Source organism: Gopherus flavomarginatus (genome assembly GCF_025201925.1).
Source record: "Gopherus flavomarginatus isolate rGopFla2 chromosome 13 unlocalized genomic scaffold, rGopFla2.mat.asm SUPER_13_unloc_3, whole genome shotgun sequence".
Taxonomy (NCBI): Eukaryota; Metazoa; Chordata; order Testudines; family Testudinidae; genus Gopherus; species Gopherus flavomarginatus.
Genome location: NW_026114611.1, coordinates 22259 through 47729, shown reverse-complemented (window position 1 = coordinate 47729; position 25471 = coordinate 22259). Strand labels below are relative to the sequence as shown.

At 48.9% G+C, this 25471-nt stretch overlaps 1 long non-coding RNA gene and 3 other non-coding genes across 4 annotated transcripts in view; 1 reads left to right on the top strand and 3 right to left on the bottom strand.

The window, feature by feature from the left end:
• The window catches only part of LOC127041589 (uncharacterized), a 244742-nt gene extending 222938 nt beyond the window's left edge, over positions 1-21804 (bottom strand). The window contains exons 1-2 of the long non-coding RNA XR_007771683.1: positions 21669-21804; positions 17278-17362 (exon numbers count right to left, since the gene is read on the bottom strand). This is a non-coding gene — a long non-coding RNA (uncharacterized LOC127041589). The remainder of the gene's footprint in view (positions 1-17277; positions 17363-21668) is intronic.
• TRNAS-AGA (transfer RNA serine (anticodon AGA)) lies at positions 1733-1815 on the bottom strand. The gene has a single exon. It is a non-coding gene; the product is annotated as a tRNA-Ser (tRNA).
• Positions 10661-10742, bottom strand: TRNAS-GCU (transfer RNA serine (anticodon GCU)). Its single transcript has one exon. It is a non-coding gene; the product is annotated as a tRNA-Ser (tRNA).
• TRNAG-UCC (transfer RNA glycine (anticodon UCC)) lies at positions 13535-13606 on the top strand. Its single transcript has one exon. It is a non-coding gene; the product is annotated as a tRNA-Gly (tRNA).
• Positions 21805-25471: the final 3667 nt, after the last annotated feature.

The window sequence follows — 25471 nt, the reverse complement described above, 5'->3', positions numbered from 1 at the left end:
GGTTGAGTTGGCTCCGTGAGAGCAATCAAGTCCCGAGCCGAGGCGAAAGTCTCCGGCGTTGACGGGACCCTTAGCTCGACCCCTGATCGTATTGGGGAGCTAGGAGGAGCTGGACTCGACGGACCCTCCGGGCCCGGAGTCGACAGTCCTGCAGGCGGTGCCACGGCTAAGGTAGGAGCCGGGCGATCCACTCGGGTCTGCCTGGGTGTGGAGACAGACGTCGAGGGACGTAGGTCTGTCCCCGGTGCTGGAGATGGTCGGTGCCGGGGAGTCTTGCCGGTGCCGGTGCGGTCCAGTGCCGGAGCCGAAGCGGTGGACTGCGCTGCCAGTGCCGGAGAGAGAGCCGCTTCCATGAGAAGGGCGCGGAGACGTTGGTCTCTTTCCTTTTTAGTGCGCGGCTTAAAGGCCTTACAAATGCGGCACTTGTCACCAATGTGCGATTCCCCCAGGCACTTCAGGCACGCTTCGTGGGGGTCGCTTGTAGGCATCGGCTTCTTGCAAGTCGAGCACTGTTTAAACACCGGCGAGCCAGGCATGGGCCCGGTGCCAGGTGCTGGGGAGGGCAACAGCCCACCCACAGGCAATGTTCAATAACTATTTACAAAAACTTAACTAACTACAACTATACTGAAAAGGTAACTATAACTAACTGAGAAAAAAGGTTTTATAAGCTAAACGACGAGGAGAGCTAGAGACGTGGAGGTCAGCGAACCTCACTCCACAGTTCCAGCAACCGACACGGCGGTAAGAAGGAACTGAGGAGCGGGCGGGCTGGCAGGGGTATATATCTAGTGCCATAGTGGCGCCAGTCTAGGGGGCGACCTGCCGGCCCACTGGAGTTGCTAGGGTAAAAAGTTTCCGGCAGACGTGCACGCGCGGTGTGCACACCTAACTGGAATGGATATGAGCAAGCACTCGAAGAAGAATCCTCATTTCTTTGTTGTTCTGTCATTGTAGTCCCCACTTTCCTATTGCTTGTCTGTATAATCTCTGTCTGGTTCTGTAACTGTTTCTGTCTGCTGTATAATTAATTTGTTTTGTGTAAACCAATTAAGGTGGTGGGGTATAATTGGTTAGATAATCATGTTACAATATGTTAGGATTGGTCAGTAAAATGATTGGTTAAGATAGAGCTAAGCAGAACTCAAGTTTTACTATATAGTCTGCAGTCAATCAGGAAGTAAGGGGGGGAATGGGAATGGGAATTGGGGTAGGGGAATTGGAATTATGTTTTGCTAAGGGGGGGAATAAGGACAGGGAAGGGGAACAGGGACACAGGCAAGCCTCTGTGGTGTCAGAGCTGGGAAGGGGGATACTGAGGAAGGAAACTGGAATCATTGCTTGCTGGAAGTTTACCCCAATAAACATTGAATTGTTTGCACCTTTGAGCTTCATGCATTGCTGCTCTCTGGTCACGTGAGAAGGATCAGGGAATGGGAGGGTGATGGGATAAACCCTCTAACAAGTACGTCTTTCAGGGTGTGAAACTCCCCAGAACCAGTATAATTAAGCTGACCTAAGCCATGGTTAGATAGTGCTAAATGAAAGGAAAGATTGTTTTGCCAATGCAGCTATTGCAGGGATGGAAAACCCTTCTGGTCACTGTAGCAACTGTATACTCCACAGTGCTACAGCAGTATTTTAAGCACAGCCAGCCTCAGAGGGAGACCAGACCTGGCTCCATGGATGCTCAGGCACTTAGACAGCAGCAATGACAATACACTAATGCTTCCGTAGTTGGCAGGATTCAAACCTGAGTGGGGAAGACCCCAATGGATTTCTAGTCCATCACCTTAACCACTCAGCCACAACTACTTGATGAACAGCTGCTGCCCTACATGATGATTCTGTTCTCACAGAATTGTCACTTCAAATGGCTCAGACCAGCTCCCCCAGCACACTCACGGCTGTGCATTAGTGTAAGTGTGTCCATGGTGAACAGCAAGAGTTCCTGCCCATTTCCCTTCCAGCTGGCGCATGATTAGTGTGTTTGTGGCTAACGACATTGCTATAGATTGTTGTTCATTCCCCACACTGACAATTCAGACAGTCCCTTTCCCTATTCGAATCTCCACCATATCATTCCAATAGCCGGGGGCAGGATTTCTCTGGGGCACTGAAATGTTTCAGGGGATTGGTGTGTGAGCTCAGCCTTGCATTCCATCCCTGATGTTTCATGGACTAACAACAGCAGCAGAAAGAAAGAGCCGAGCCAATATCTCCCTGGCAGGGATGCAGGTGACCACGTCCCCTCTGTCTGACCATTGCCATTGCAGGAGAGAAGGGTTCACTGCAATCGAGTGCCCTGGCTCAGACAAGAGACACAGGGAGGTTTTACTGTGATTGGATCTGTGCAAAGGAAATTGTGCCTTTGTGTGAAATTGAGGCGGGAAATGAAACATCCACATGGTGACCCAGTGTCTTAAGGAATGTGGGAGATGGACTCTGGCAGAGAAATGATTTAACAGGAATTTGTATCAATGTATTGCCCTGATTAAAAGCTATGGCTGTAAGGTGCCACTGTTGTTAGTACTTGAACCTGCGTGGAGACACCTGAGTGGGTGTTTGGTTGGCTAGTTCCCAGTACCAATAGAAGGGGGAAGGATCAATAGGAAATCAGGATCCTAAGACTGATAGTCCCCAGGAGCAATGGGGAGAGGCCAAAGCTAGCCCGACTGACAGGCCAGGCAGTGTAATGAGGGAGTCACCAGGACAGGGGATCCCATCATCTGTGTGAGCTGGAACTACCTATGCCAGAGTTGGACCAGCTAAGGAGAAAGCAGGAGCCCGAGAAGAGGCGGGGAGAAGAGCTGTGCTAGCCAGGGAGAACCAGAGCAGATCCATGCTAGGAACTGAGCCAGAGCAGCATGAGCCACAGAAGCTGCCCAGGGAACAGATCTGTGCTGGGAGAAGAGCTGCAGCAAGCGGAGCCAGAGAGGCCAGAGGAGCAGCCCAGGGAGATGGAGGCAGAGCCACAGCAGCACTGGGGCTGGAGGTGGGTGCAGTGAGCAGCTTGGGAGAGTGAGAGGGACCCTGGGCAGAAGGCCCAGCACAAGGAGATGCCACCGATCAAGAGGCCTTGCAGGCCAGACCTTCGGGGGTGGGGGGATCATATCCCCTACATGGGGGCTGACACTGGGAACAAGGGTCCTGTCACCTAGAGCATGTGGCCACTGCCAGAGCAAGTGTCCGGCCCGTTGTGTCCCTGCAGCGCAGCCAGGACCTGGGAAGGAGGCCTGGGACATGTGAGGGAGAGACTGTGACCTGCCCTGACACTCCAGAGACGCTGGTTGTGCTCTCCCTGCACCACAGAACAGGGTGACGTGTTTTCCTTTAATCTTTCTTTATGTTTTACATTAATTGCTGGGTAATAAATTGTATTTGCTTGAAGCAATGCAATGCAATGCAATGATGAGTGTGTCAGGGAAGTGCCCAGAGTGGAGAGAGTACCCCACAGTGGGGACACTGTAGCCCTTTTCAAGTGAGCACGACAAGACTGGTGGTCAAGCCCCCCAGGATTCCTGGGCCCAGCCTTGTTGGGGTTACGAGGACTCTGCCACACATGAGAGTAGAAAGAGCGTCCTTGGGGTCAGACAGGCCTCTGGGTAAGGGGGTGGGGACTCAGGTCTTTTCTCTGGCTAATTGCACCAGGGTCATGTATAAACCAGGGAAGTTCCCCACAATAGCCAGACCTGAACCCCCTGTACACTTGCCCTCTGTACTCATTGCTTCTCTGTCTCTCTTCCCTTCATCTCTGCTGGTCTCCCTCTGAGTTTTCTCAGCACCTGACCTGTCATGGTATAATTCCCCACTCTGAACCGTAGCGTCCAAAAGATGGGGTACCAGCATGAATTCCTCTAAGCTCAATTACCAGCTTAGTACTTGTAGCGCTGCCACCAACCAGGAATTCCAGTGCCTGGTACACTCTGGTCCCCCAAAAACCTTGCCCGGGGACCCCCAAGACCCAGACCCTCTGGATCTTAACACAAGGAAAGTAAACCCTTTCCCTCACCGTTGCCTCTCTCAGGCTTCCCCTCTCTGGGTTACCCTGGAAGATCACTGTGATTCAAACTCCTTGAATCTTAAAACAGAGAGGAAAATGCACCTTCCCCCCTCCTTCTCTCTTCCCCTCCCAGACTCTCCCTGAGAGAGACAGCGATCCTAACACAGAGAGAAAATTAACTTTTCTCTCCACCAATTCTCTGGTGGATCCAGACCCAGTCCCCTGGGGTCTCACCAGAATAAAAAAACAATCAAGTTCTTAAACAAGAAAAGATTTTAATTAAAGAAAGAAATGACAGTAAAAATTATCTTTGTAAATTTAAGATGGAATATGTTACAGGGTCTTTCAGCTATAGACACTGGGAATACCCTCCCAGCCTAAGTATACAAGTACAAATTAAAATCCTTTCAGCAAAATACACATTTGAACTCTTCCCAGCCAAATACACATTTGCAAATAAAGAAAACAAACATAAGCCTAAATTGCCTTATCACCTAGTACTTCCTATTTTGAATGTATAAGAACCTGTATCAGGGAGATTGGAGAGAAACCTGGTTGCACGTCTGGTCACTCTCAGAACCCAGAGAGAACAACCACCAAACACCAACAGCACACACAAAAACTTCCCTCCCTCAAGATTTGAAAGTATCCTGTCCTCTGATTGGTCCTCTGGTCAGGTGACAGCCAGGCTCACTGATCTTGTTAACCCTTTCCAGGCAAAAGAGATATGAAGTACTTCTCTTCTATTAACTCTTACTTATCTGTTTATGACATGGCCTCACAGCACTTCCTGCCAGCCAGAGACTGCTTGTTCTAGGCCTGCTCCAGTGGATGTGGCCTCTCTCCTGATTAAAGGAACCTTTCCAGGAAATGGTCATGGATTCTGGGAATCTGCATGTGGCTGGGGGACAGCACCAGGAATCATTTGGCTCCTAGCACACAAGGCCACTTAAAAACTGAATACCTAAACAGGGTATTGAACACTGGATCTTCAGATTAAAAGCCTGGTGTTTTACCAACTGAGCTAGTTGCAACCATTTTCACCATTTACTGCAAGAGTGAGCAGGTAGGCAAAAGAGAGGCAAAAAAAGTCCGAGGAACCCCTCCTCTCTTTCTGCACATCCACTGCCTGTCAGCAGGGTCAGAGCCCCAGACATCCAGCAGAAATGATGAGCTGCATGCCATTCCAGGGGGTGCCCCTGCAACAACCCCACCCGTTGCTTCCCTCCTCTCCCACCCCTCCTGGGCTACCGTGGCAGTGTCCCCTTGTTTGTGTGACGAAGTAATAAAAAATGCATTAATTTGAAACAACACTGACTTTATTGCCTCTGCAAGAGGAGCTCAAAGGGGGCCAATACCGCTGAATTGCGGCCACACTAATCCTAATCTAACATGGCAAGTACCGATTTCAGCAATACTCCCCTCGTCGGGGAGGAGTACAGATATCGGTATTAAGAGCCCTTTATATCGATATAAAGGGCTTCATTGTGTGGACGGGTGCAGGGTTAATGCGATTTAATGCTGCTAACTTAGATATAAACTTGTAGTGTTCACCAGGCCAGAGAGAGCAGCAGGTTTTCCCTACTGTTTCCCACTCTTGTTTTCTTGACTAGTTCTCCTCTGCCCCAAGTTGCTCTTTCACATTGTAAGTCTGGCAAGCTCAGATGGTAGAACATCAGACTTTTAATCTGTAGGTCCAGGGGTCAAGTCACTGGTGAGGTGATAAACTACTCCCCAAGATCTTAAACTGTCTCTTTGGAGTCCTCTTTAACATTATTTTTTCTCTTCAGGATTTTCCCTTTCCTCAGAAGGGCCTTTTTGTGTGTGGGTTTGAAGGGGCAACTTCCTGACAACCTCTCTGTCCTTGCAGCCTGGAGGAATAAAGGTCACTGGGCATATAGCATGTTCCTTCCCTGCACACACACACACATACAAACACACAGAATATCCCTAGGAATTAGAATCACCTGCTGCTTTCCCCTTTCCTGCTGGATCCCCAAACAAGGATGCTCTTCAGCCTAAACCCATGTCCCCTCTTTTCTCGGTGCCCCTCAATCCCAATCCTCAGTCCCTCCTATGCACACTGCTTCTCACTCCCAACCAGAGCCTACTCCTCTTCACCCTTCTCCTCTGTCCCTAACCACAGCCCTCTCAATCCCAACCCACAGCCCCTTTCTATTCCCAGTGCCCCTCAATCCCAACCCACAGGACCCTCCTCCTCACGCTGCTCCTCAATCCCAACTCATAGGCCCCTCCTATTCCCGGTGCCCCTCAGTCCCAACCCACAGCTCCCTGCTTCCCTCCAGCAGCAGGTGCTTCAGACCCCCTCAGGAAGATTTTCTTGCAAGGTTTCGTGTATGAGTCTGCATGTGGATTTTACAGTATGTTGGAAATATGTTGGATTGCTTGCCGAAATGATCACTTTTTCCTGGTGTTGGATTCCCAGCCTCCTTGTTTTTGGGGCAGGAGAAATAAAGCGTTGTTATCCTTGTTGTGTAAATTGAGGGCAGCACAACTGTGCTCGGCAGACCCCGACTGAGGGACTCACCTTCAATTCAATAGCACTTGCTAGGCAGGGAACAGGGGTTCGAAAGCCAAATGGGCCCGTGCCTGGGTCCTAATACTAAAATTTAGGGGTTAGATCAGTGTTAGGACAGGGTGGATGTGGAGGAATGAGTGAGTCCCTAGACAACATAGTGAGTATAGTGCCTTCTTATTTTCCCCTTTCCACCCAGTATGGCAGGTGAAACCATTTAACCTTTTTATTACTGACCTTGGCACAAAAAGCGGGAATGTGCTAATAAAGTCTGCGGATGACACAAAGCTGGGGGGTATTGCTAACACAGAGAAGAACCGGGATATCATACAGGAAGATCTGGATGACCTTGTAAACTGGAGTAATAGTAATAGGATGAAATTTAATAGTGAAAATTGCAAGGTCATGCACTTAGGAATTAATAATAAGAACTTTAGATATACATTGGGGACGCATCAGTTGGAAGCAACAGAGGAGGAGAAGGACTTTGGGGTATTGGTTGATCACAGTATGACTATGAGCCGCCAATGTGATATGGCCGTTAAAAAAGCTAATGCGGTTTTAGGATGCATCAGGTGAGGTATTTCCAGCAAAGATAAGGACGTGTTAGTACCGTTATATAAGGCGCTGGTGAGACCTCACCTGGAATACTGTGTGCAGTTCTGGTCTCCCATGTTTAAGAAGGATGAATTCAAACTGGAACAGGTTCAGAGACGGGCTATTAGGATGATCCGAAGAATGAAAAACCTGTCATATGAAAGGAGACTCAAAGAGCTTGGCTTGTTTAGTCTAGCCAAAAGAAGGCTGAGGGGGGATATGCTTGCTCTTTATAAATATATCAGAGGGATTAATATTAGGGAGGGAGAGGAATTATTTAAGCTTAGTACCAATGTAGATACAAGAACAAATGAGTATAAACTAGACACTAGGAAGTTTAGACTTGAAATTAGACGAAGGTTTCTAACCATTAGAGGAGTGAAGTTCTGGAACAGCCTTCCAAGGGGAGTACTGGGGGCAAAAGACATATCTGGCTTTAAGACTAAGCTTGATAAGTTTATGGAAGGGATGGTATGATGGGATAGCCTAATTTTGGCAATTGATCTTTGATTATCAGCAGATAAGTATACCCGTTGGTCGGTGATGGGATGTTGGATGCGATGGGATCTTGGTTACTGTAGCGAATTCTTTTCTGAGTGCTGGCTGGTGAGTCTTGCCCACATGCTCAGGGTTTAGCTGATCGCCATATATGGGGTCGGGAAGGAATTTTCCTCCGGGGCACATTGGCAGAGGCCCTGGAGGTTTTTTGCCTTCCTCTGCAGCATGGGGCATGGCTCACTTGCTGTTGGATTCTCTGCAGCTTGAGGTCTTCAAACCACAATTTGAAGACTTCAATAACTCAGACATAGGTTAGAAGTTTGTTATAGAAGTGGAAGGGTAGGGTTCTGTGGCCTGCTTTGTGCCGGGGGTTGGACTAGATGATCACATTTGTCCCTTCTGACCCTAGAATCTATGAGTCTATGAGTGAACTCTACAGAGGCACCTCTGGGCTTTCACTGACTAAGGACAACAGCAGTGAGTGGGGTGCAGAGAGGGGATGGCTCATGTTAAAGGACTTTTGGTTGCTGGACTTATGAACCGTAGGGAGAAGGACAATGCCCAGCTTATTTGTGGGTGGGTCTTTTCGTCGTGGTTTATGTTTATGCATTAGGGCTGCTGACATGACTTCTGCTAACCCTGGGCTTACATTGCAATGTAGACATACCCTGAGAGGGCATCTATAACGTGATAAAAGCAGTGTGGCCCGGCTGGCCTGGATCATCTGACTTGGACTCCTGGGGCTCAGGTTGTGAGGCTAAAAACTGCAGTGTAGACATTTAGGCTCAGACTAGAGCCCAGGTTCGGAGACCCTCACCCCTTGTGGGGTCTCGGAGGCTGGGCTCAAGCCCAAGTGTCTACACTGTAATTTTATAATCCTGTAGCAAAAGTCCCACAAGCCTGAATCAACTGACCCAGGGTTTCAGAATAGTGACTTGGGTGTGTTTATGACAGTGCAGACATAATACTACGCTATGTCCACACTGCAATGAAACACCCAAGGCTGCCCAATGCCAACTCAGGCTCCCGAGGCTTTGGCCGTGGAGTGGTAAATTTGCAGTGTAGATGTCTCAGCTCAGGCTCAATACTGGGCTCTGGGCCCCCTCAAAGTTGGGAGGGAGTTTAGCAAGCAAAAAAGGTAAAACCGCAATGAAGTATTACCCTGGACTCAATGGCATTTCTCCATTGATCTGCCTGCTTTGGGGCAGGGACAATAGCACATCCTGCTGCATTCATTATTTCATAGGGTGGTTTAGGATTTTCATTCTCAGACACTGGGCACAAAGCAGGACTCAACCCTAAGCATAAACTAGGTGAGCTGCCCACAGATTCTGGCAGCCACAATGAGCATTTGGTGTGAGAGCTCAGACCTGCCTCTGTCCCAGAGGGAGGGGGTCATCCATGAGTGGACTGGATCACTGACCTACCAGCTCCTAACTCCCAAACGTTCAGTAACTCTGTTATCAGTGCCTGTGTGTGTAATTTAAACCATAAAAAAACCACACTGGGCTAGACCAAAGGTCCTTCTGACAACAGCCAAGAGCAGGTGCCCCAAAAGCCACTCAACAGGTCACCACTGACAGTTATTATCCCTGCCTCAAAAGCAGACAGACCAATGGAGAACTGCCATGAGTCCAGGGTGATACTTCCCTGCAGTTTTACCATTTGCACTTGCTAAACTCCCTCCCTACCTTCTGGGCTCCTAGACCTATCCTAGTGTTATGTCTACACTATGATTAAAACACCCAGGTCACCTGTCTCAAAGCCCAGGTCAGCTGACTCAGGGTTATGGGACTTGGACTGCAAGACTATAACATTACAGTGCAGACATATGGACTTGAGCCCAACCTCTGAGACCCCACGAGGGGTGAGGGTTTCTGAACCCAGGCTTCAGTGTGAACACAAATATCTGCACCACAGTTTTTAGCCTCTCAGTCTTAGCATAATGAGCCCAAGTCAGATGACCCAGGCCAGCCATGCTGCCATCTTTATCCCGGGAGAGATGGATTCTAAGGGTACGTTCCCATTGCAATGGAAGCCCAGGTGTGGCACGCTGTGCTCAAAGCAGCACCCTGCAAGCCCCATATTCACCACTCTCATATAGTGATGATACGTTTTGAAAAAGGCTGCCTGGTGAGGTATCATTTCAAAAATCTTGAACTGTTCATTTGTTGAACCTTAATGTCTTCTTGCATTCTGTGGGCTCACATTGGTTTGGGAAGTTATGAAGTTTGCTCTGTGTGCATTACAGAAATATGTTATCAAGTTGGGAAATACCCCCCACCAGCCTTTCAGGTGCGACAAGGGAGGAGCCAGACTCACTGCTGGCCTATTAAAGGTGGCTACAGTCCCAAGGACTATTCCAGGAACCGTGTACAATGCAGACTTCATCGAGATAACACAGCAACAATGGACACTGCTTGACTCACGTCATAGCAATGGAGCTTTCTAGAAAGTTGGAAGAAACTATGAAAGAGGGGAAGAGACATCATGACTTGGCATCTCTCCCCCACAAATCAACAGCTGGAAACACACCTGGATGACAAAACTGATTCATAAATCAGAAGATAATAATAATAATACATTCAAACCAAAGTCCCCAAATAGCTAGTACTGATTTTTCAGCTGAAAATTTTCAGTTTGGGGAATTTTGTTTTCCCGGTCAGACCTTGCCAAGGGAAGTAGGGAGAAAATGTTTGAGTTGCCTCCTTCAGAACAGCTTAGCCTAGACACTCTAGCTGTGGGTCACTGTCATGGCCTTGCTGAGAACTGGGGTATTTTAATACTTTGGGGAGGTCTTAGGGTGTTTGGGGGAGATTATGAGGCTGTTACCTTTTGAGATAAAAACTAAGACATACAGGACTAGAGAATTTTTTTTTTTAGAAATCTGAGATTTAGACATTTTATTTAAAGCAGAGGGGTTTCTGAGCAGGCTTTTGTTTGCAGGAAGCAACATTGTTTGCTCTGTTATTGTACCAAAGGGGGAGATGGTTGTCTAGAAAGGAGGAGTGAAGACTAAATGCATCTGATGAGGATGAGATTTAAACCCATGCGTGCAGAGCACAATGGATTAGCAGTCCATCGCCTTAACCACTCGGCCACCTCATCTGAGATGTCAGGATGTGGAAAGGATGAGAAATCTAAGGCCAGCAGAGATAGGGACACTAAGGTGTTTTTAAATACTAAGTGGAAGCAGGGGCTGAATGAGCTCCCCCCTCACACCTAGTGACCAGCTGTGGGAAAGGCTTCAGGAACAGACAGTGTTTGCATAAACACAGCTACTCTGCCTAGGTATGCAGCATCATGGGGCCGCTTCCCCAAAATGGCCAGTTTTAGCTGGTGGCGGGTTACAAATCACTTTAGCACTGAGTGGTATGAAATGTTATTATCCTTCCTGCACGTGTGAAGGGCAGCAGAACATACTTAGTCGGTCCTGCTGGGTGAGGAATAGCTGTTATTGGACTGCATAGAAGTGATTCAGAATGTCACCCTAAAGCAGTGGTCCCCAAACATTTCACACTGTGCCCTCTTATCCATGGCTGTGGGCCCTCTGAGCCACAGTTGAAAACTGGGGCTGGGAGTGGGGTGTTGCTTGCTGAAGAGGGGGTGCAGACAGGGGTAAGGGGGTTGAGGCCGAGCTGGCAATCAGGGGCCCAGGCTGAGGGTGGGGTTGGAAAAGAGCTGGGACAGAGTCGGGCTGACTGGTGCTCCCTCCATGGGGGCTGGCTCAGCCCCTGAGGTGCCCCTATGAATCTTCCTCTTTGTTCCCCTAGGAGTCATGCCCCACATTTTGGGGACCACTGAACCCTACACGTTAAGCAGGGGCTAGTGATGCCAAAGCCCAGGGAAAGGGAGAACAAGTGCAGGGGCCCCAGCACTGGAACTAGGCCCCCTCACTTCTGTCTGTGGCTCTGCCCCCTGCCACACCTCCACCCACGGCCCCATCCACTATGTCACCTCTGTTCCACCACTTCCCCCACTAGCCCCACCCTGTCACTCCTTTACCCCTGCCCCACTGTGGCCCCAAGATCAGAGAAGCTCTGTGCCCCTGCTCCAGCCCCCGGCCGTAGCACGGAGTGGGAGTTCCTCCAGCCCTGGGGCTGACATGGGGGAGACTTTTCCAGGGGGACATAATTTCTCCATTGCCCCTAGTCATGGGCTCCACTGGCTCCTTGTCGATGCAAGGTTTGGGGAGGCTCAGCCCACCCAAGCCTCCATTACGTGCTGCCCAGGCTACCACTGCTCAGTGTGTGGCCAGTCTCCCTGTGTTCTCTGCTGTTCTTGCTGGGGAGCTTGGCTGGCCTTATGGGGGGGGCCCCCCAGCAGCCGCCTAGGGCTCCAGGGGGTCAAAGGGCACCGTGTGGCAGTGCGAAGGTGCTCACTGCTCTCCCCTGCCCCAATGCTCCTCCATTGCCCCATAGAGGGTTGAGGGGAGCGAGGTGCAACCCTATGTGCTCCATGCGTCCTGGTCACTTTCCCCACCTGGGCTGTGCTGTGAAGGGAGCATCAGAAGCTGCTGCTCTCTGCCCTCCCCTTATGCAGCCTGGCTGAGGAAAGTGACCTGGATGCAGGGAACTCAGATGATGTTGCTTCTTGCCCCCCCACCCCACCTCTGCAGCTCCTAGGGGTGCCCAGAGGAGCAGCATTCCAGGGAGGAGCGGGTAGCAATGCGAGCTGCTCCATGCACACAGGTCACTGTCCCCAGGTGGGTGCAGGAGGGGGTGCAGGGGTTAGGGGTGAAGGGGATGCATCAGAGGGGCAGTGGCTGGTGGCACAGGAGTGGGAAACAATAGGGGAAACCTGCTGCTGTCTCTGGCCCGGTCAACACTATGAGTTTATATCAAATTTAGCAGCGTTAAATAGCATTAACCCTGCACCCGTCCACACAATGAAGCCCTTATATCGATATAAAGAGTTCTAAATACTGGTATCTGTACTCCTCCCCGATGAGGGGAGTAGTGCTGAAATCGGTATTGCTATTTCGGATTAGGGTTAGTGTGGCCACAATTCAATGGTATTGGCCTCCAGGCGCCATCCCACAGTGCACCATTATGACCGCTTTGAACAGCAATCTGAACTCGGATGCATTGGCCGGGTAGACAGGAAAAGCCCGGTGAAATTTTGAATTTTATTTCCTGTTTGCTTAGCGTGGAGCACCGATCAGCACAGGTGACCATGCAGTCCCAGAATCAAAAAAGAGCTTGCAAAGCAGCAGATGGGACAGTATGGCTGGTAACTATCTTTGCTAACTTGCAAAAGGCAAGAGGATGCTGCTATGTAGTGCTGCAGAACCGCGTATGTCAGCACCATCCAGTAGACATATGGTGACAGTGAAAAAAAGCTGAACAGGCTCCATGGTTGCCATGCAATGGTGTCTGCCCAGGCAATCCAGGGAAAAGGGCGCAAAATGATTGTCTGCCGTTGCTTTCACGGAGGGAGGAGTGAGTGACGACATTTACCCAGAATCACCCACGACACTGTTTTTGCCCCATCAGGCACTGGGACATCAACCCAGAATTCCAGTGGGTGGGAGAGACTGCGGAAACTATGGGATAGCTATGGGATAGCTACCTACAGTGCAACGCTCCGGAAATCGACGCTAGCCTCTGTACATGGATGCACACCACCGAATTAATATACTTAGTGTGTCCGTGTGCCCTCGACTTTATACAATCTGTTTCCAAAAAACAGTTTCTGTAAAATCAGAATAATCTCGTAGTGTAGACATACCCTGTGATTAACAACTTTGGTGGCTAATTGAAAGACTGATGGTTCAAACTCAAGTGAAGATGGAGGTGGTTTTTTTAGTGATGAGAATCCAGTTCATTTTAACAGGCCGAAAATCTCCTCAATGCTGCTCTATCCTCATTTTGCAAGCATAAGTAACACTTTTGCCAGATGCATTGGTGGTATAGTGGTGAGCATAGCTGCCTTCCAAGCAGTTGACCTGGGTTCGATTCCCAGCCAATGCAGTGATGTGATGTTTTCTCCCTTGGGAGTTGGTTTAATTTCAGTTGCATTGTATCAGTTTATCAATGGAATGAGACAATCAATGTCCTACAGGTCATTCAATGCACAATGGAGGAAGAAAGGGGTGGGACTGTACAATGAGCTGTTGGAGTCATCTTTGTATTACAATGTTTGGTTTCTTTTTTTTTTAAAACTTCCTTTACTTCCCTCTCCCTTTTAGACTCGGAGCCTTTAAGGTCAGAAGGGACCAATGTGATCATCTAGTCCGTCCTGCTGCACCACACAGGCCAAAAGACCCCACCCATCCACTCCTGTAATAGACCCAGTAGGGGAGGAAGCTCTGTGCACTGCTCCTACCCCAGGCAGCACATGGGCGACCTCTGCTCCCCTCCCGCCATGGGTGTGCAAAGATGTGCCAACAGCACTAAGGTGGCTCCCTGCCCACTCTACCTCCATCCCTCCGTGCCACTCCCAGAAGTGGTTGGCATGTCCCGGCATCCCCTGGGGCGGGGGGAGGGTCTCCATTCATTGCCTCTGCCCCAAGTACCAACTCCGCAGCTCCCATTGGCCAGGAACTGCAACCAATGGGAGCTCTGGGGGCAGCGCCTGCATGCAGCAGTGCATGGACACACCCTGGCATGGCCCACCTAGGAGCTGCTGACGCAGGGTTGTCTGTACCGATCACTTTGGGAGCTGCACTGCCCGAGGTAAGCGTCACCCCTCCTACACCCCAATCCCCTCCCCCAGCGCAGAGCCAGCACCCTGCACCCAAATTTCCTCCCATAGCATTGCTTGACTTCCTTTCACCAAGAACCATCCTTCTTCTCCTGGGATGCAAGTAGCCATCCCTGGGAAGCCAAGAGGCAGGCACAGGATTCTACCTCCCAGCAGCCAACTGCACCTCCCCAGGCTTTGCAGAACAATGGTGGCGCTCTACTAACCCCACTTAGCAGAACTGAGGTGCTTAGCTTCTGCCCTGCCTTCCTCAGCTGGACTTTCCTCTTTTGTCCCGTTCCTGCCTCACTCCCTCCTTTGGCATGTCACACAAAGGAGGCCAGCAGGAAGAGCCGACCTCCGTAGGCCAGCCTCCAAGGGCAGAAGAGGCCAAGTCACAAGGCTTCAAAAGGTGACTGGCCAAGACCCTCTAGCTTTCCCCTGCTGGTGCCAAGGCTTTTTGCTCAGCTCATTTCACCGCCGTCTGCCATGCAGGGGTTGGGGTTACTGCAGGACAGGACAGTGGCAGCAGTAGGAGCGCTTTGCTGGACAGGCAGAAAAAGTAAATCCTCCTGTTTTTGAACCAATCACCTTTTGCATGTTATGCAAATGTGATAACCACTACACTACAGAAACTGTGTTGCAAGACTTTCTCTCTCCCTTCATAAGAATATGAGAACAGCCATACTGGGTCAGACCGAAGGTCCATCCAGCCCAGTATCCTGTCTGCCAACAGTGGCCAATGACAGGTGCCCCAGAGGGACTGAACCTAACAGGTAATGATCAAGTGATCTCTCTCCTACCATCCATCTCCACCCTATGACAAACAGAGGCTAGGGACACCATTCCTTACCCATCCTGGATAATAGCCATCAATGGACTTAACCTCCATGAATTTATCTGTTATAGTCCCAGCCTTCAAAACCTTCTCAGCCAAGGAGTTTGACATGTTGACTGTGCACCGTGTGAAGAACCTCCTTTTATTTGTTTTAAACCTGCTGCCCATTACTTTCATTTGGTGTTCCCTAGTTCTTATATTATGGGAACAAGTAAATAACTTTTCCTTATTCACTTTAGGATGTGGGGTCTGGGCTGGGCTGACTTTAGTCCCAGGCTGGGGTCTCCTGAATGTTGGGAAACATCCTTTGCTGCTACCCAGACACAGCAGGCTACTAGTGACAAACCAGGGCTGGGATGAGAGGGGAATGTTGCATGGACTTTATCATACAGGGCCCATCCTGCTTCTCAGAGCCCAGAGGCGAGAATCTAGAGAAGGGTGAGTCATTTCTCAGCTGCATTCTCAGGAGAAGCCGGTAGCCATCCTTGATCAGACACTCAGGAGAGCAACCACAGCAGTTCTGCGGAGAGCTCTGGCTGCCAGGGGATCCAGCTAGGAGAGGGAGTGCTGAGGGTTCTGCAGTTTTTGCAGTGGGGCTGTCTTAGGAGTCACAGGTGGCTTTGTTGGTGGGGTGGTGAAGTAGGGACTACAGGATGTGAGGCTGGCTGAAATGAAACTGCACAAAAAACCTCCCCATTTGTTCCAGCTAAGGCCCTACTTTGGCCTCTCCTCCTTTCATAAATATCTCCATATCTACCCCAGCTCTCAGAAACACCCTCTCTCCATGGGTATTTTCACGGTTTCTTCCTTTTTTCATGGAGAGAGACAGAGAAAAAACAAGCCTATTAATTTGACCTACCGACTCAGTTCATGGCATGAAATACACAATTTTGTGTTCAATGAGTTGTGTTCATTTACATAACATGAAAAATATGTTTTGGGCAATGCATGAAAACCTCCCTCCATTGAACAACCCACTTGATCTAGTTAATGTACTACAGAATATTTGAAGAAGTTAAGAAAGATGTGCTTAGAAATTAACATGTTGTGCCATTTACACACGCACAAGACACAGAAGAAACTGAATTATTTGAGCTACTAAAATTTCCATTTTCTCACAGTATTTTAGTTCTCAAGGTTGTTTTAATTTGCTTATTTTTTTGGAACTAGAAATGAGGAGGAGTACACTGAAGTCAGTGGAATTACCGCAGTGAGGGATTAGTCTCATTATTTGCCACTAACAAAACCTTTATTAACGCAGAGTTAACTTTGACTGTGAATATCTCTTACCTTCCAGAACATCGAGTTCAGTAAAACTCAAATTCTGGAAAAACAGGGAATACAGAGTGAGGGTACATGCCCAGATAACCTTAACTCTGCCCTCTGGAAGAGAATCCCTCAGAGCATATGAGAATAAAGAAAGGTTTGGGGACAAATTACATCTACTTCCCAAGAGTTTGTTTCTTCTGGAATTAATTGATCCTGGCCCCATCAATTGATCCTGGCCTGGTGTCTGGCTGTAGAATTTACTATTTACTGTCTTTATCCCAGTATATTAAAGGCAAAACTGCTTTATAAAAGCTCTGTTATTCTAGGTTACACAAACAGGTCACTTCCCCACCTATTTCAAGGAGATGGAATTTTCCTGACCCGCAGGGAACTTAAAATAACATGCTCAAGATCACACATTCCTTAGGAGAAAATGAAGGGGAAAAAAACCAAAAACCAGCAAACCATTGCTGTTTCTACCCAAATGATCAATGAGACCGGAAAGTGAAACTGTGCAATTAATTGTCTGGTACTACACTGACTCTGCAGTTACTTGGATGCAGACACACACAGCTCTACGGTTGGTAAACGTACAAAGACTCTGCTGCTGCTCATGAACTAGCAGCACATGACCTCTAAACAGCTGCCATTCAAATGCATCTGAAAGTCACAAGGAACAACGATCTGTGTTAAAGGAAGGCTGCCATTTATTAAAGCCCCAATTGATGCCGTGTGCACAAACAGAGGATTGAATGTGTAACAAGGAGTTTGGTAAATCTTGGTTATTTTATTTTTGTAACGGCTCCTGTCCACCTCCAGTAGAGTTTTCGGTCCCAATGGCAACTTACTTACCAAATGTAATACAGACTAGTCCATTCCTCCCAAGTGGATGTGGTTCTTGTTCTTCTGCACACTGTAGCCCATGGAGGCCAAGGACCTGCAAATGCGTCTTCATGTGCCGTTGTTTAATTGATGAAAACAAACCTAGAGACTTAGAGGATTGGAAGTGATTTCAGTTGGGGGACATGTTTGCTAGATTTTTATGCATTTGCAGAGGAAAACATTGAGTGTGTCCATTCATTTCAGGGGTCCCTATTTAGTGGAGTTCCTGAACATACTGGAAATGGAATTATTTTTATTGAAGGAACAGGTGTGTGAGGTGGTACTTGGATTTGAACCAAGGACCACTTGATCTGCAGTCAAACTACAGAGGAAGTTGTGGTTCTTTAGTTTTAACAGAGCTGGGCCTTGTCTCACTCTCAAGCTAGACTTACACTAATGGGTGATATGGCTTTAGTTAAAGTGTTTTAATTGAACAGCTGTTGCATGTCCACCCTGTGTCACCAGTGCACATCCATGCTAGAATCTCTTGGATCACCACAGAGAGCAGTGCACTGTGGGTAGCTATCCCACTGTGCAACTGGCTGCAGGGTGCTTTGGGAAGGGTTTGCAATGCCTCACGGGCTGGTACAGCATCACATGATGCAGGTTTCTCTATCCCATTGTTCTATGGGCATCCTACTAGATTGCCAGCTCTTTTCAACTGCAATGTGCATGGTGGGGTAGAGAGCGTGTGCGTGTGGGGAGGAGAGACAGTGTGTGCATTGTGGAAGAGTGAGTGTGTCGGCACACTGTCTCTAAGTTCAGACAGCTGCTGGAAGCAACCAGTCCTGAGGCAGGGGACAGCCCCGACATCAGCCCCTCTTCTCTCACTGGCTCAGGTCAGCACAGCACAGCACTCTCTGTCACACACACACACACACATACACGTACACACTGCTGCCTGCTTAGCTCTGTGTCAGAGGTGCTGGAACAGGGGGGTTAGAGGGCCATGGCCCCACCACTCTTTATTGGCTGTTAGGACAAATGATGAAGGGGAGGGGAAAGGGTACAGTCTTGGGGAAAAGGCGTTCTGTGGGTGTGGCCTCGAGGGGAGAGGTGCTGTGAGTGAGGGTCCTTAGGAAGGGGTGTCATAAGGGTGCCACAGTTCGGACAACGGTGCCCCTCCCCCTCCCGCTGTAAGGAAGCTTCTGCCGCCCCTGCTCTGTGTTCGCAAAGCTGGAGAGAGCAGCATCCACAGCAGTGATTTGCTCCCCAGGGCTCCAGCATGGGGGCTTGGGAGATGATTTAAAGGGCCCGCTGCCTTTCATGTGTGAAGAAAAGATTCTCTACTGCCTGGACTACCATAGCAGCAGGATGCTGGGCTCCTCTCCCTTGCACTGCTTAATGTCATGCCTGGACTAATAGCAGTTGGAGGCTGCCTCCCCCTCATTTTATCTCTAATAAGTCAGTGTTTCTTATTCCTGCATTTTTTATTATTTCATCACACAAATGTGGGGACACTGCAATGGTAGCCCAGGAGGGTTGGGGGAGCAGGGAAGCAACAGGTGTGTTTGTCGTAGGGGCACCCCTTAGAAAGGCATGTAGTTCATCATTTCTCCAGGATCCAAAATGGAGCAGCTGTGCTCTCTGATACACTGGTTCTCTAGTACACTTGCCCCATATTCTAGGCAGAACTGACTCTATTTTTAGACACAACGTAAAGGAGGGAATGACCAGGGGAGTCATTCCTATTTTTGTCTTTGCGTTCTTGGCCAACTTCAGCAAAGATCAGCCAGGATCACCCATGACAGCAGCAGACAGCACAAAACAACAGATAACAATCATCTCATTGCCAATTTACAATGGCACAGCAGATAGTACAGAACAACTGATAATCATCTCTGCTATCATGCAAAGGCAAATGAATGCTGCTGCGTAGTGCTGCAGTACTGCCTCTGTCAGCGGCATCCAGTACATATACGGTGACAGTGACAAAATGCAAAACAGGCTCCATGGTTGCCATGCTATGGTGTCTGCCAGGGCAATCCAGGGAAAAAGGGCGTGAAATGATGGTCTGCCGTTGCTTTCCCGGAGGAAGGAATGAGTGACGACATTTACCCAGAACCACCCGCAACAATGATTTTTGCCCCATCAGGCACTGGGATCTCAACCCAGAATTCCAAGAGTCGGAGGAGACTGCGGGAACTATGGGATAGCTATAGAATAGCTACCCACACTGCAGTGCTCCAGAAATCGATGCTAGCTTCTGACCATGGAAGCACACACCGCCGAATTAATGTGCTTAGTGTGGCCACGTGCACTCGACTTTATACAATCTGCTTTACAAAACTGATTTATGTAAAATCAGAATAATCCCTTAGTGTAGACATACTCTGCAGCTCCCACTGTGGGAGGTCCACCCAAAAATGTGGGGCTGAAATAGTGCTCGGGCAGTGATCCCCACCAGTGACCTGGGCCATCCTTTGGGCTCTGTGGTGAGAACCCTCAGCCTCCCATCCTTAGTCTCTACCCTGATTGGTTGAGCAGGGGATTATTGACAGGGAGGAGACTCAGGTCCTTGTTGTTCTCTTTGAAGACCAAGGTAATAAGTCATAACCAGTTATATGTTTGATGAATTTTGCTGCTTCTCTGCATTAATTGTCTCTGAGCAGTTCATGATTCTCTGTAACATTGCAGTTCTCCTCAAATACTTGCTGAATAATTACTGTGCAATGTTGTTGGTCTGGAGCTCATCTGAGAGCACTTTACTCAGGTCATTCAATGTCTGAAATTCAAGATCTGATGGTTAGTTTGAAAATCAGGGCTCTTGGGTCCTATTGCCAACTTTGCCACTGCCTGGCTGTGTGACCTAAGACAAGTTAATTCTCTTTTCTCAGCCTTAGCTTCTCCCTCTTTCTGGTAGAGATAATAATGATCTGCTCCTACGTACTTCGACACATTCACTGTCTCTCCCCATACACAGTCTCCACACTGCAGTTGAAAGGCAGCTGGCAATCTAGTAGGATGCCCATGGAACAATGGGATAGAGAAACCTGCATCACTGAAAGTACAGCCATGAAGACACCACACACAAGCCTTCCCTAGCTGGCAAGAATCAAACCTCCACAGAAAGACACCTATGGCATCAACCCAGCTCCCTAAGCACTCAGCCACAACCACTTAACACAGGGGCCTTTCTACAATCTGGTTCTGTTCTTACTGAAGGGTCATTTCCAATTGTTTGCTCAGACCAGCTTCCCCAGCTCACTCACTGCTGTGCAGCTCTGTACATTTGGCCCTGGCTGAACAGCAAGAATTCCTGCTCATTTCCCTACTGGCTGGAGCATGGTTAGAGTGTGTTTGTGGTTAATTATGTTGCTGTAGATTGTTCATTCCCTGCCTTGGGAATTCAGACAGTCCCTTTCCCAACATATCTCCAGCACATCAGTCCCTGGCTGGGTCTCCTGGGCAGTGGAAAACATCCCTTGTTTGGTGCTGCCATGGGAATCATGCAGAGATGTACCAGCAACATTGATGTGACTCCCTGCCCACTCAACCTCTGTCCCTCCGTGCCGCTCCCAGAAGTGGCTGGCATGTCCCAGCATCCCCCAGGGTGGGGAAGCATCTCCATGCACTGCCCCTGCCCTGAGTACCAACTCCGCAGCTCCCATTGGCTAGGAAGGCCATCGTGTTCGGTCTCAGCAGCACTCGTGGAGCAGAGGGAAACATGTGGCTGAGGAAATTTCCCACAGCCAAAAGATAAGTCTTGAGCATCACAACTTTGTAGGCTAATGACAAGGTCCACTTATGCCACCGGCTGAGATATTCCTAACAGGCCAGCAACCGCTTCTCCCAGTTCGCATTCCCCACCTCATCCCCAACCGAATGCTAGAAGGCCCAGCCATCAACCTGCCCACTCTTGAGCCCTTCTCTTCCGCCCTGACTGATAGGGGAGAGTATTAAGCCTCCCTCCCTTAGGCCCTTCAGCATTCCTGTGGACACCAACACTGCACAAGTGACTTTGGGCCAGTAGGTCAACCAATAGGGCTGCCTCCTAGGCCAGGCTGCAGCCCAGCTTCAGGACTCAGAGGAAATGGAGCTCGCATCCCTACCTACAGGACTCCAGGCACGGCCAGGTTTCTGGATCAAACGTCCCCTCTTGTGCTCAAGTCAGAACAGCCGGCAGGTAAAAGACAGGCTTTCATGGCCTTTGAGAAAGCAAGACAGAGCCTTGGAAGACCCAGCAGGGTTTGTGGCACAGAAATTGTCTGTCCTCAGATCCCAACAAGACTTCAGCTCAGATTGCAGGATTCAAAGTCCTGAGTGCTGGCCCTTACACTATGAGACCAATAGGGATCCCCCAGACCTGTGCTGAGCTCTGGTGTGGATGATCCTGTGGGGGCAGCCCTGCATTTACTCACCAAGTTGTCATGCAGCAGTTTGCTGCAGCTCCCAGAAACGCCTTTCTTAATCCAGACTGAGAAGCCAGTGGGCATGTGAGGAAGTTGCCCCTTCAGTCCCAGGCAGTACATGGCCCTTCTTAGAGGGGACCAAGCCCTGCAGGGGCAGGGGGAGCAATGTTAAGTAACATCCTAAAGAGATGCCTTCTTCAGTTTTGGGGGGAATACCACAGGAGGAAAAGTCCCCTTCATTATCTGACCAGGGACTTGAACCTTGGACTTTCAGATTAAAAGTCTGATGTGCTACCAATTGAGCTAGCCAGGCTCACACAAAGAAAGGAAAGTTTGATGCAGAAGAGAAACTACTCAAGAAAAAGAGGACAGAAAATTCAGAAAATTTGCTATTCTTGCTCCCTTAGCAGCCCTAGTTCCATCTTGCTCCTCCATTTGGTGCCCAGATAAATTATTTTTTAGTTAAATATTAGATCAGGCTACCATGTCATTTGGGAGAGCAGGATGAAGCTTTGGAAATCCCAAGATGGTTAGCCGGCAACCAAAGGACCCCAAGGTCTCATTGAGACTTAAACTTTGATTTCAGGGTTCAAAGTCCTGAGTGCTGACCCTTAAACCATGGGACCAGCCTGGGAGCCTTTGATCTCTGTTGACTTCTGGCAGGGAGGACTCAGTGGGAACATGCATCTCTGGCTAGTCCTGCATTTGTTCAAAAATTCAGCGCACGGAGCTTTGCTGCAGGCCCAGAAGCCTTTCTTCCTCCAGATTGCGAGGTCAATGGACAGGTGAGGAAGTAGCATCTTCAGTCCCAGGCAGTAAAGGGCCATTCCTAGGAAAGGCTAATTTCTGAAAAGGAAAAACTGAAGTCAAGAAGAGTCCTTCCGAAGTTCTCGAGGGATATCACAGGGGGAACTATGTGTCTGCTTGACCAGGGACTTGGATCCTGTACTCTCAGACTAAAAGTCTGATGTCCAACTGAGCTAACCAGGCTCACATGTAAAAGAGGCAAATTTTGTGCAGAAGAGAAACTAATCAAGAAAAAGAAAGCGAGAAACAGTACAGAAAACCTGCTACTCTCGCTCTCTTAGCAGTCCTAGCCCCAGCCTGATCCTCCATCCGCTGCCCTGAGGCATTATTCTTTTTTTAGTTAAATATCAAATCCAGGAGAAAACACAGTTATACAAAGCAAAACAAAATCACAGACAGAAATGTCATTGGAAATGCAAAAATAAAAAAGGAAAATACAATTGCCATCACTTTATCGTGTCTGGTCCATTCCTGTATCGAGAGCATCCATTAAGGTCCCTGTGTGCTTATGAGAAACCTGGAGGAACTAATACTACAGTCTGTACATGAAACTCAACTGCTCCCAGGTGTCCTAGTAAAACCCTTTCCCTGCTGTGAAGTTGCACTCCATGTGATTTTATGAAAATATGTTAATGAGTGTGAATATAAAGTGACTGGACTATGCTTCATGTGAAAGGTCTCTTGTAAGGTATCATTACAAAGCTTATAATCTACTGTGTGTGTTCATCCTATTTGTATGAACCGATCATTCCTGTATCTGAAACTAGAAATATGAACTATAACTCTGAGGTCCTGTTGCAATGATGCAAAGTGTGGGCCATTAATAGTGGTTTGGAATCTTGATGGCTCTCATTAACCAGGACAATTGACTGCAGATGGCTCTGTCCTGCACCATCTGTGAGTCAGGCCAAGAAGAGTGAAGGCTTGAGGTCTCACAGGACATGTTGTTCCATGTCACCTGGTACAGGAATCCATCTTAAACCTGGGGCTTTTCCACAGGAGAGAGACAAAAGGTTCCTGCCTTGTAACAAAGCTGTATAAGGGGGTGGAACTGAACAAACATGGCTGCAGTCATGAGACATCCCCTAGCTATCACCTGAGCTGGAACAAGGGCTATACCAGGAGAAAAGATTGGGCCCAGACAAGAAATAAGTCTAGTCTGCCTCTCTGTCTGTGCAGATGGGATCTTTCCCTCCAGTGCTGGAGGATTCGCCCTTCTCATCTACCCTTGTCCCAAGCAGCAAAGCAGATGGGAATCTTAAATGTACCAAGGTGACTTAGGAGCAGAAACCCCCCCAGACCTTGCATTAAATTGGCATGTGCCCCTCACTCAGCAGGATTAAAACTCCTGCAGGGAGACTGCTGGGCCACATCCCAGCTGGCCATGAGCAAAGCAGCAGAGTGCAACAAAGAACCTGGAAACACAGGGCCTCATACATGCAAAGCATATGCTACTATCACTGAGTTACATCCCTAGATATGCTGTAGCTCATACTCAGAGCCCTCCTAGTCCCAGAGCATCCAGTGGCCTAAGAGCAGCATAGAGGACACATTCCCTGCTCTGAGGGCCAAACCTGCTGTCCTGGAGGCTGCTGGTTCTTAGGGTCACTTTTCAGCAGGGCCAGAATTGATGTGTGGGGCAGAGAGAGTGTGTGCCCCGGACTCAGGGTGCAGAGATACACTCATCCCTCTCCCCCGCATTGGGTGGGGAGTGCGGCCACCTCCTGCTGGAAGGTAATGAGAGGGGAGGGGCGCTGTGAGTCGCTCAACACCTGACCCTGGTGGCAGGAGTGGTGTGGGAAGCTCCAATTATTTCTAGGATCTGCTATTGCCACCTGCCTGTAAAGTTCAGCTTCCCCAGCACATTCACTGCGGTGCAATTGGGTCATTGTTTCCATGGCTGCACAGCAAAGAATCACTCCCAGTTTCCCTTCTATCTGCAGCAGGATTAGCCTGTGTCCGTGGTGAATGAGGTGGATCTAGTTGTAGATTGTTATTCATTCCCCACCTTGACAATTCACACAGTCCCTTTCCTACTCAAATCCCCAGCACTTCGGTGATCCTGGTAGCAGGGGCTGGGTCCTGAGACTTTGAGGGTCCTTTTTACCCTTCACCTGGAGTGAACTCAGCTTTTCCCCCATCCCAGACAATCCATGAAATAACAACAGGGGCATAAAGAAAGAGGGGAGGGAACAGCTCACTGCCAGGTCTGGATGTGCCCAGGGCCCCAACTCATCCATTGTTTCCATGGAATTTGGCCCCCTGCTTTGCACAAGGGACAGAGAAAGATCTTGCTGTTCCTGTGTCTGTGCAAGGAAAATTGTGATTCTGTATGAAAGAGAGGAGGGAAATGGCCCCATGATGGGACAATATCCTCAGGATTAAGACCTAAGGACTCAGGCTGAGAACTGATAGAACTCCACTCATCTGGGATTTAACAAATTGTTTTCCATGGAGCAGGTCCAGATCCAGCATTTTTGCCACTCCAAGTGGAAGAAAATATAAAAAAGCTGCAATCAGCAGCAGCTCTACCTCTGCCACTTTTGGTAGCAAGTCTTTCCCTCCGAGAGGGACTGAGAGGGCCCAACTGCCGCAGAAGCCTCCCCATTCCATTGGCCATCCCAGGCACCTGCTTGCTGTGCTAGTGCCTGGAGCCAGCCCTGCCATGGAGACGCTGGGAAGATGGAGGAATCAGGAAAAAACCACAGGCTTGTTTACATTGCAAGTGAAGAATAACTGAAGCTTTTTTGGTTTAAAGTTACTTTTCCCTGACTGGGAAACCCAGGCCATGGCAGTGAAAGTGCCAAATCCTAAACACTAGACCACTAGATCACTAATGTTTTTTTTCCCTCACTTATGCTACACTTTCTTAGGCTACTTTCTATCCACTTTCTGACATTGCTCCATTGTCCACTCCCTGACGGGTTAAGAACAGAGAGTGCAGGAACCCCTGTACTCAGGGTCACAACCTCAGCTCTACACAAGCCACTGAAACAAACTCGAAT